At 34.4% G+C, this 12,763-nt stretch overlaps 1 pseudogene; it reads left to right on the plus strand.

The window, feature by feature from the left end:
- Positions 1-911: 911 nt before the first annotated feature.
- Positions 912-12,763, plus strand: part of LOC117722290 (vomeronasal type-2 receptor 116-like) — a 29,488-nt pseudogene continuing 17,636 nt past the window's right edge.

Consider the following 12,763-nt stretch of genomic DNA (forward strand, 5'->3'; position numbering starts at 1 on the left):
TCACTATGCTCCCTACAACTCAATCATAGAGACATTTGCATAACTGACTTCTTTTTCTCTCCAAAGACATTACTTTATATCAAGTTGACATAAACAAACCTGTAATATCTTCCATGAATTAGGCATATGACCCCATTAACCAAAAACTTTGATGAGAAAAATAGTCCAGGCATATATTTTTTTAGTGTGGTGTTGGCTGCTGATTCAATTGAAAAGCTGTTGGTCATGATCAGAATATTTGTAATAAGACCCTACTATATTTTTTGGTCATTAGGCAATGGAAATAAGTGCACAAACTAATGGGTATTAAGAGAAGTTCAAGTGAGTCCAGAGACACTGTATATATGAGCTGACCTACCATACTGTAGACTTGTAAAGTACTTATATGTAGAGATTTTCTTCCTGTACATGTCCTTGCTCTGTAGAGTTTATTTTGAATCCTCAGAGACTTTTTAATTTCATCATGTCAAATGGTGTTTCTGACAATGGTATATGGACACTCACTCCCTATTGGGTGGACCCTGGTAGCTTTGATATTCTTGGACTGAGATAATGATATAATGACTCCAGCAACTTGAGAGGTTGATCTTCAGACATGTTTTTCCACCATGGGTTTCTCGCTTGGACAGAAAGGCTCAGATGTAAAGCCTGAGGGTAGAACATGTTGACACTTTCTCAAGAGATGGGAGCAAAATGACATAGAACAAATATGTAGCTTAGAGTCCTCTACTCTGAAACACTTATAAATCCAAAGACAGGCATACACTTTCACCTACTGCAGCCTTCACCTAGGGTCATTGTTAGTTACATTTATGCACAAAGAAACAATCACCATGAAAACTTTGATTTCTTTGTTCTTGATGCTGAAGATTTCTATGCTCCAGTACAATATGGTTATGCCAAGGTGTTTGATGTCCTTGACAGATAATGTATACCAGGATGGAGACATGATGATCAATGTGTTCTTGCCCCTGTATACCTATCAAACAAAACACACTGAATGGTCAGAAGAAACAAACATTCATCATCGGTAAGTGTCTCCTGTCCTTTCATCCTAGTCCAAATTTTTATGTTGCACCCCTAATCTATTTTATCATTCCTTGTCAAGCATTTCGTTCTAGAAAGTGCTTCACTTCCAAACTTGTAACCACATTTTTTATATGTCTTCTATTTTTATGGGTGAAGATTGAACACAAATATACTATCTAGCCATTTTTAGCACATTTGTCTCTCTGAAAAATGCCATACAGGACACAAATAATGTTACTTAGAAATAAAAATTCAGGTATAAATATAAGTCAGTAATGAAAGGTGTAAACACAAAGTTGCTTCTACAAAAGATACCCATCAAAGGCTTCATTTATGTATTTCCTAATATATGTATTGACTGGGTGTTACTTTGTGTGTCACATTCCTTGCGAGACCACCTACTGTATTTCATTATTTCAGACTATTTGGAGATCATGATTTTCTGCCAGGTGTGCTCTTGACACTCCCCCTATTAGGCAGTCTAGTGACTAAACTTGGACTGCTTTGATATTTCCATTCCCTATAGTTTGTGATTGATTCACATATAGTACATACTTTTAACTATAAAGATACTGCAGTAAATGTAATAATTAATAAAAGATTGATACAGACTGGCAGACATTATGACCAGGTTGCTTTTATTTCTGTGAGAAATGTCATTGCCAATGAAAGCAGTTATTGCATCTCCTGTCAGAAGCTGAGGTTGCAGATGTCTGCCTGTGTCTATTGTGCAGAGTGTTAAAAACAGGTGTCAAGGACAATAGGCAACAATTCTTGCTTAGAAGTGATGTTATTTTCCTCCAACACCTGTTTGGTGGTATTTTTATATTCTTTTCCACTTTCTTCTGTTTGTCTCCATTTTGTATTCTGTAACTCTGCTACTCACATATGCATGCTGGTGTAACTATGTTACCTTCTTATTTGACTCTCACAGCTGCTACTCCTTACCAGTGCTTAGAGAGAAACAGCTCTTTCAAACTTTCATGCTGGTATTGGGAGTTTTATCTGCAATCCCAGGATTTCTGAGTACAACATTTAATTTTTGTGTGTGTTCAATTTGGTAGTAACGTAGCTCTCCAGTGTTGAGCACATGCAGCAAACCTGCTTACTCAAAAGCTGATAGGTAATAAACCTGGATGTAAAATTATAGGAATTTTGTCTTATTATGTTCATGAACCAATCATAATTTTATACTATCAGGTAGTACAAAGTAATGCATTGCATAAACAATAAGGTGGCATGATATCAAATTGAATAAAATTTATCATCTTGAACAATAAGTTCTTTGGTAAAATCTGCAATTGCAAGGTATATCAGTTGTGCTTTCTCTAATGCAATGGTGCATCCTTAGTGACAGCATTGTTAACCATGCAGAGTATTCTGCCTTCATATTTTATCCATAATTGTTTTCCTTATTTGAAGTGAAGATTTATCTTATTGCTGATTATACCTACAATATTTTATTAATCATTCAATAGATTACATATGTATGTATTATATTAAAATATGCATTCTTGCAAGGCTTGCTATTCATTCTTTATCTTTATCTTTTATTTTTGAATGGCATGCTACATACTGGTTTGAAGGATTGCAAAGTGATTATATGATTAATGTTTATCCTACATATTTTCTACTATGCTGCATTTAAATTGAAAGACTACATGTAGTTAATACATTTTCTAGTTTAGTAAAGGCATGTTTGTACATTATCCTCTAAGAACCATGGCTTCATGATGGCTGGGGAGTTGGGTCAGTTTTCATTCCACTCAAAAATCTCCACTCATTGAGCACATATTAAATCCAATGTGGTCTCTACCTGTTCTCTATGCTGCTACTCCTAGCTACAGTTTCACAAAGAGTGAGTGCTGATATAATTATGTTATTTACTCATAAGCTTCTTTCAAATGCTTGTATTTATTTTACCTAAAATATTACTATATAAATTGCTGTATATATTTGTCAGTTTTCACTGTGTCTGTGCATATATGTTCTCTTTTTCTCTGTCTATGTCTGTGTATATGTCATGAGTACAGTTTCAGTTACTCTTCTGAACTCCACTTATTTTTGAAACTTGGTGTCTAATTCTCTAATCTAAAGACCAGGCTAGCTGGCATGTAGTGTTATCCTGTATCTATTTGTGATAGTTTGTAGAAACTAGGTTACAGAAGCCAGGTAAAATACATATGCTTTCAAAATGTAAGTTTATATGTTATTGTGTGTGAATGCAAGTATGAATATCTATGTATGGGTATGAGTACGTTTATGTGTACAAATGTGTATCAGTATGCTTTATAACCACACATTTGATTCTGTTTGAGAATGACTGTATACACGTGTCTGTGTGTTGACTGTGTATCTATGTGAGTATGGTTGGGTGTGGACATTGAAGTGTGTGCCTGTGTGTGTGTGTGTGTGTGTGTGTGTGCATGTGTGTGTGTGTGTGTAAGTACATGAAAGAATTTCAAATGTTGTTCCCATCTACTTTAATACAAAGCCCTTTTGTTGTTCATTGCTGAGCTTACCAGGATGGCAAGGCCATGGCCTTCTGAAATTTTTCTATGTACTCTCCCATCTTTACATGAGAGTGCCAGCATAAAAAACATTTGCTATTTCATCCCGGATGCAAATATTCAAGTACTAATGCATATGATTTGCCAGTATTTGCTCTCACACTCAATTTGAGAGTTCACATGCACAGCATGACAAATTTACCTAATTCAGATTTACTTTTTCTCCACTGTTATTTTTTATCATGGAAGGTACAATTCTAGGAACATATTATATTTGTCATACACATTTTTAAAAACTTATGTCCTAAGAATTCACCCTCATGTAGAACAATGCCTTCACTCAAGATTTTGATCCTTCTATTTTTCTTATAGAATCCAGAACAACTGCATTTGAGTTTTGATCTAATTTCTATGTCAATATAATATCTGCATGCTTTTTTAGTGTACACATAACTTTATTTATAAAAGTCATTTTTGCAATTAATGAGTATTCATTTGTTTGGATGTCAAGAACTTCAAATCTTTGTAAAAATAAATAAACTGAAAGAGACCTCAGAAGATGGAACAATAATTCTATGTTCATATAAAAATAGGAATTCTCAACTTCATATGGAAAACCAGAAGAAAGACAGACAGACAGACAGACAGAGAGAGAGAGAGAGAAAGAAACTAGGAAAAAGAAACAGGATATCCAAAACAAACATTGACAAAAAAAATCTTCTGGAAGAATCAAGACACATGACCTTAAGCTGTACTACAGAAAAAAAAGTGATAAGAAACACATGGTATTGGTACAGAGAAAGACAGGTCAAGCAACAGAATGAAATTAAACCCTGAAATAAATCAACACATCTACAGACATGTAATCATTGACAAAGAACCCAAAACTGTACAGTGGACAAAAGAAAACATCATTGACAAATGTTGCTGTTCTGACTGGTGGTCTGCATGTAGAAAATGCAAATTGATCTATATTTATCATCCTGCATAAAACTCAAGTTCAAGTGGAACAAAGACCTCAACATAAAACCAGATTCACAGATGAATACAAATGAAATTGGGATATAGCCTCAATTGTGTTGGCACATGAAAATTTTTCCTAAAATTGAGAGATCCTAAGAAGTTAAAAAAAAAAACACAATAAGGATCCATGTGAGGATGCTTCAATCCCACTTAGAAGAAGGAAAATAGTCACGGGTGGCAAAGGAAATGATCAGGGTGCAAGAGGGTAGGGACAGAGGAAACCATGAAGCTAGATCAGATGGAAAAAGTAGCTTAGAGGGCCAGGAACATGAATGGAAATATGCATCTGCCAGCTGATTGGAAGATATGGAAACGAGGAGGCTTCCCGGACACGTTATTGGTTACCTTAGCAGAAAATCCCAACAGTGGAGATAGAGAATCTGAATAGACCACCTCCACTAGTTAGACAGGGTTTCACATGGAAAGGACAATACCCTACCATTCAAATTTTCCACAAAAAACTTTTGACCCAAAAGAAATGAAGCTCAAGAAGAAGGAAGATCAAAATGTAGATGATTCAGTCCTTCTTAGAAGGGAGAACAAAATATTCACAGAAGAAAATTTAGAGACAGCATGTGGAAAAGAGACTGAAGGAAGGGCTGTTTAAGAACTTCCTGACCTGGGGATCCATCCCATATACAGACAACAACCCAGACACTATTGTGGATGCCAGGAAGTTCTTTCTGACAGGTTCGTGATATAGCTGTCTCCTAAGAAAATCTGTCACAGCCTGACAAATACAGAGGTGTATGCTCGCAGCCAACCATTGGACTGAGCAAGAGGTCCCCAATGGAGGATTTAGAGGACGAACTAAAGAAACTGAAGGGTTTTGCATCCAATAGGGAAAACTAAATATCAATGAACCAGACTCCCCAGAGTTGCCATGGTCTAAGCTACCAACCAAAAAGTACACATGGAAGGACACATGCCTCATATGGAACAGAGGATAGCCTTGTTGGGCACCAATGGGACGAGAGGTCCTTGGTCCTATGAAGGATCAATGCAAAGGGGAAGGCCAGGGTGAGGAGGTGAGAAAGGGTGCGTGGATGGGGCAGCACTCTCATAGAAGCAAGGAGAGGAGAGATGAGATAGGGTGTTTCCAAGGAGGGATTCTGGAAAGGGAAAAGCGAATAACATTTGAAATGTGAGTAAAGAAAAAAATCTATTAAAAAATAAATAAATGAAAGATGTGTAAATAAAACTTATGAACTAAGTATCTAAAAAAAAGTACCTCATCCTGAGGTTGAGCAGATAGCTCTGTGGGGATCAATGTTCTGATACAAGGATGATGAAGACCTATCTTATAACCTATAACAGTAACATTAAAACAGGATATGGGACATGGGCCTGTAATCCCAATGTTTGTTGGCAAAGACAAGTGACCAAATAATTCCTAGATAGCCATCTGAGCTTCAAGTTCATGGGAAATTGCTGTCTCCATGGAACTGATAAAAGAATATAGATTGAATTGTCTTCTGGCCTATGAGTTTTCATACACCTTGGTATAAAAAAACACATACACAAATATAGGCATATTTATACAAACAAAATGCATACATGCATAACAATATATACAATATACATCAGATACATATTTACACCTCACAAATATGTACACACATGACACATATACACAAAAAATACATAAATGCACATTTATAGCTATATATGAAAGTTTTAGTTCAATTTGAATCCCTAAAAACCCATAAACATGTGTTGAGATAACACAAACATGTCTATAAGTATATGAAATTATGATTATAATTATAAAGTAATTAAATACATATTGAATAATCTCAAATATGAGTTAATAAAAGTTAAACAAAAAATTGTGAGTTATGGCCTGAAAAATTTATGAAGAAATATAGCATTCTATATAAAATCTACATGGGAAAAATATCTAATGTCAGCAAAGAAATAGTTCTGATAATATTTGCAAGGGAACGCAGAAAATCTCAGAATCAGGGGCCTCATGACTGATAGTCACAACATAGGAAGTATGGTGAGACAAGGAAATGAAAGTTTTACTCTAGTGTACCTGGCTTCAACCCTAGACAGACCAGGCAAAGTGGAAATTCGACAAGTACATATAGCTCAGTTTCCCTCTGTCTTTTCATCATGGACTTTTGGAAATTATTGATTCACTCTGCCAACCCACAGAATAATAGTCACTCTTCCCAGAACAACATAAAATATATTTTTTTAAATTTTTTTAAAGATAGATATTCAAAGTTAAAAGCATGAGACCACTTTTCATTGACTGCCTGCTTCTTTATTAGAAGATAGTTTTCTTTCTCGGTCAACATAAAGTAAATAGATGAAGGAAGTGATCAAATTTTGAAAAAGACCTTAGATTAGGTATCAGCACTTAAACATAACCACAAACAGACCTACTGATGTCAACAAAAGTCTTCTGTTGTAACTGTATAAAATAACAAGGTACAGTTCTAACATGGAAGCTGTGAGGGGGAGCTTTTGCTCAGTGAATGACAGCTATATTCAGTTTGAAATAAATGGTGATGGAAAATTATTCTACAGTATGTTTTATGTCCACTACACAGGATCAGTCCCAACAACTACCAATTTGTGACAGCTTTGAAATTTGCCATAGAGGAGATCAATACAAATGCCCTCATTTTACCTAACATGTCTCTGGGATACAGTATTTACACTGTAGGGTCAAGTCAAAAGGATACAATGATAAGTTTCCTCATTTGGCTCACAGGGCAGGTCAAAACCTTGCCAAACTACAACTGCAGAAGTGATGAAAAATTTGTGGCTGTAATCACAGGAACAACATATGAAATTTCCTCCATAATTGGGACATTGCTGGGACTATATAAACATCCACAGGTGAGATTATATGGATGGGAATAATTTAAACATCCTCCATTGATGACAACATTTGAATACCAAGGAAAAATATAAGTGGGAGAAACGTTGATTCTGTATGATTCAAAATATACTATTTTGGGCTTGATTATGGTCCAGGAGTCAAGAATGCATTCTGTGAAATCAAGAAGATAGGAATTTAGATGCGAGCACCACTTATGTCTCCATGATAGCATGACATACAGAAAAGAGTATGAATCTCAGGGATGGAGAAAGATTCTGCATCAAGAATGAGTAAGTGGAGGAAAGCAAAGGACACCCAGTACACACTTCTTCCCTTCACACACTTGTATGCACATTCATACAAACTACCAATCTACTAAACAATATTATAAAGTACGTAAGCTATATGCTTTGATTTTGTTGGTTGATTTACATTTTTTAGTTTGACAAATATAAGAATTGCAGGATAACCTCACAAATATTTATGATACATGTGAATATTTCAAATAATTTTCTAAACTGGTCTTCAATATTACAGTTTACTCTAAATACAAATTAGACTTTGTAGGAATTTATGTTACTGTTTTATACTCATTGATTCTATAATTTCTGAAACTCCTCTTTCATGTTAATTCCTGTTCTTTTTTTTTTCAGCTCACCTTTGGACTCTTTGAACCAAGCATGAATGATCCTGGGAAGTTTCCATCTCTGTATCAGACGGCCTCCAAGGACTCTTCTCTGACCTTAGGCATGGTCTCATTAATTACTCATTTCAGGTGGAATTGGGTTGGGTTGGTCATCTCAGATGATGAGAAAGGTGCTCACTTTGTCTCAGAGTTGATACCAGAGATGGAAACAAATGGAATTTGTGTAGCTTTTATGGAAATGATCTCTGGTGACCCTTGGTTCAGTATTATAGAATGGAATGTCTATAATAGCCCAATTGCAAGGAACTCAGTAAAAGTTGTTATCATATATGGTAACACTGACTCTTCTTTAGGTGTGCTGTTTAGAAGATGGGAACATATATTTCCATGGAGAATCTGGGTCACTACTTCAAAATGGGAAGTCATCAGTGCTAAGAGACATTTCATTCTTGACTCATTCCATGGAACTCTCATATTTTCACAACACCATGGTGAGATTTCTGCTTTTAAAGAGTTTGTAAAGGCAGTGAGTCCTTCCAAATACCCAGATGACATCTTTCTTGCAAGGTTGTGGGAGATTTACTTTGATTGTGCAATATCTAATGCTACCTGTAAATCTTTAAAACAATGTTCTTCTAGAGGTTCCTTGGAACTTTTACCTTGGTATCACTTTAATGCAGCAATGAGTGATGGCAGTTACCAGGTATATAATGCTGTTTATGCTGTGGCCCACACCCTTCACAAGATGCTTATACACCAAATAGAAATACAAGGAATGGAAAATCAAGGAAAAATAAATTTTCCTCCCTGGAAGGTAATGGCTTTTCTTATGGATTCTGTATCTCTGTCACCAAGGTAACTTTTAAAAATGCCATCAAAAATGCTCTCAAAGTGTACCTTGGAATTCTTTTTCAAAAGAGAAGCTTTGCAAACTCCTTTAGTACTAAAAGAAAAATCTATACCTGGTGAAAATCATAATTAAGATGCTAGCATCATAGAAGCAAATACAAAAAAAAAAAAAAACCATAGGGAAAAGGTTTAAGTGAAAGAGGCCAGCAGTATCCTACTATTCTAAGGCCCTCAACTGGAATTACTAATCTCTTTCCAGGAAGTGCTTAAATATGAAAACGGCATAAACTGACAATGCAAGGCTATAAATAGTGAATTGTGCTATCAAATAAAGTAATCCTAAAACATTGAAGAAAAATATGTCTAATATATACTCTGTTTTGGTTTTTTATACAAGTTGTATTATAAAATGTGTGCACAAAATCTACTTAAATGAGAAAGTGATTATATTACTCATAATACCAATTAAAAGACCCTCAGCAGGAAAAAAATCAAAGTCACAGATATTTGAAGCAGCTCACCACATTAACATCCACGAACAACAGGGAGCAATAAATATGCTATTGCTCAGATGGCTCACTCCAATATATTTGGTCCTGGAACTGGTCCTGTTCAGGAATTAAACTTGCTTAAAATTAGGGTGGATTTTATGCTTTAATTAAACCAAATTAGAAAGTCTCTCAAAGATCTGCTCAGAGTCCTAATTATGCTTTATAGGTTTTCAACTGATTCCTTGGGCCTAGGTGATTGTAGAAATTGTCAAAATCATAATTAAAACTAAATATCACAATTTTGCTAATCAGTAGTAAGAACTAGTAGATTGATTAACAATGTTAGATTTATCTGAATAGTCTATTCACATATTATTAAGTTGATTATGATATTATTTCATTGTTAGTATTGATTTTGTTTTATACATGTAATGATGATTTATTTTGAAGTAGACATTAATAAAATTAACAAAATGGAATAATTTCATTTTTGTCTTAACAATGACCATGCCTATCACAAATCGTGCATCTCACTTAGTTAAACCACCTACTGAAGACCATTCAATTCATGAATCCAAGTGGAGACCCAGTAACATTGAATCCTTCAGAAAATTTGTAGGTAGAATATGACATTCTGAACTTCTGGAATTTTCCACAAGGTCTTGGATATAAAATAAAAGTAGGAATGTTTTCTCCATATTTGCCAACTGGTCAGCAGTTGTCATTGTCTGAGGAAAGTATAGAGTGAAGTACAGGACTGGGACAGGTGAGTAGACTCTAATTTTGCTTAGCCTCATGCTTCTCCATAAGTTAAAAGATGCCTTCACTGTCTTATTTACAAATCATTTCCCACATTCAAATATTTTCTTTATACTTTTAGCATTACCAAGATTTAACACATACTTCAATGTGTACTCACAATTCTAGAGTTATATGTGTTTGCATGAATATTTATATGTGTAATATGTATATATCCTATTATATGGATTATCTATAATCTCATCAATTAACTGAGTGTAGGTTTCAAAAAAAATCTTATATTCTAATGAAATTCAGTTACCAGATGAAGTCATGTATGTCCTCATATCTCTTCTTTTGTCAGACTCCCATGTCTGTATGTAGTGAAAGTTGTGGACCTGGATTCAGAAAAATCTCTTCAGGCTGGCAAGGCTCTATGTTGTTTTGATTGCAGCCGCTGCCCAGAAAATGAAATCTCCAATGGAACAGGCAAGTGTATGCATTTCAGATAAGGTTCAGACTTCTGTTTGTAATCTGTATATTATAAACCATATACAATATTGTTGCATTAATTTCCAACTCCAAAGAGTACATATAAAACATACAATCCAGTTACTATATGTCTAGATTGAGCAGATGTAGTATTGTTATAATTTATTCTCCTGCTATGAGACCTTTTTCTGCTTAAAAAATCTACTGGCCACATGGTTCTGCTGAATCTTCACTTCCTCCTCCTCCATCTGCTTTCCTTCCTTTACTTCTCTGTCTAACTTCCCCCCTTCTCTGAAAGAGCTCCTATCTCACCTGTCTACTTTACTGCCACATAACAGACACTTGCATTTATTGACTAGTGAATAGGAAGAAGGTTAGTATGAGTTCACCTGAGTATATGATTCACTATTCATCCGGGGACACACCTCTTGAGGAAGCAGAACTAACATCAGATGTCAAACAGCATCAGGACAGTCTTTATTTTACCCTTTATTTTACCCTTTATTCCAGTTAAAAATACATTTTCTCTCAGAGTAAATTGAGCACAACTATAAAAATTATTAAAAATATAAGATATGATATCCACTTACCATCCAGTTCCTCATAACTGTCAATTTATGTAAGTACTTCAAAATCTACCCTAACTTGTAGAGTTTACAAATTTCTGTGTGAATTTTGTTATTTTAACTTTTATTACCACCTGAAACCCATCTGTTCAAATCTGGAATATCTTCTTTAATGCTAAACAACTGAAGTTCAATTATAAGGCTATAACTGGAGTTTAACCATGCCAGACACCTGAGAAGGAATTAAATACTAACTGAATATTTAGGAAGCAAAAAAATACCTTTTAAACATACACAATTTGTAGAGACAGCTGACTGCCTGGACAGTCTGCTGATTTCTTAAAAAGTTGAACAATCTGTCTTCAGCCTTCTGGTCCAGAACCATCTTATAGACCTTAAGAGAAGCAGGAATAATGAAGAACTAGCTTACCATGTCTTGTCAGACCTTTGCAGTTGACTATCCTACATCTGTTTGTGCTGTTTTTGGACAATATTTTTCTCTGAATCAGAATTAGGGCAATTCTTGCTGAGTAGCTACATTGCTACTGTTGAATCAACTACACCTGAAAGTAATGATACTCAATATATTCCATGAAGTGGAATGAGGACACTGTCAGGAGCACACATGTCTAATAGTTAATTGTTCTTAGTAATAAAATACTATTAAAGCCATATTCAGTGGATCTCATATATAGAGATAGAGATAGAGTTATTCTGAATTGTCAAAAATTAGCTATTATTAGTTATTAGCTAATTGAATACTACTGAAAACACTTGCTGTAATTAACAAAATTAGAATCAAATATGACTATTAGTGAGTCTTAGAATCTGACTATTAATTTGCATTATTTAATCATCATAAACAGCATAAAATAACACTCATTAAAAGGGCTGGGTCTAAGACTTTTGTATTCTTGAATGATTTACATAGACACTATACTTATATAAGAGTGACAGTATTTATTTTAAATTTTGTATCAATACACAAAATATTATACAAATGAGTATCTTAAATCTATAATAACTTTTATATTCTGTGCCAGTGTAAAAATTTGTAAGTTTCTATCAGAAGTGGTTTTACCTTTAAGCCATTTTCATACTTACACTTAATTTATTACTGTGGGGCATTGCTTACCATGTATCCTAAAAATTTAAATTACACTAAATAAAACCCCCTTGATATTCCCAACTTAAATGAATTACAACTTCAATTTTGCAACCATTATAAAGATTTAATCAATATAAGATTATGGTTAAACAATAACTTGTTTAAAAGTAAACTTAATGTCTTATACATATTTGTCTACCTTTTTGTTTTCTATAATATTACTATAACCCTCATTTATTTTTCCATCTCTATACTTCATCTAGAAAGAAGGAAAGAGAAGAAAAGAGAAGGGGTAGAAATTCCTGAATCTTACCTTTTTAATTTCCTCCCTGACTAAGGCTACCACATACACAAATAATCCCTTAAATAACAATGTATCTATAATTTAATAAATAACCAGAACCATCCATTCCAACCTCAGGAACTGGGATGATTATCTTCTTTTGATTACTTCTAGTGGTATTTGAGCCAAGAA

The sequence above is a fragment of the Arvicanthis niloticus genome, chromosome 17 (genome assembly GCF_011762505.2).
Source record: "Arvicanthis niloticus isolate mArvNil1 chromosome 17, mArvNil1.pat.X, whole genome shotgun sequence".
NCBI classification, from domain to species: domain Eukaryota; kingdom Metazoa; phylum Chordata; class Mammalia; order Rodentia; family Muridae; genus Arvicanthis; species Arvicanthis niloticus.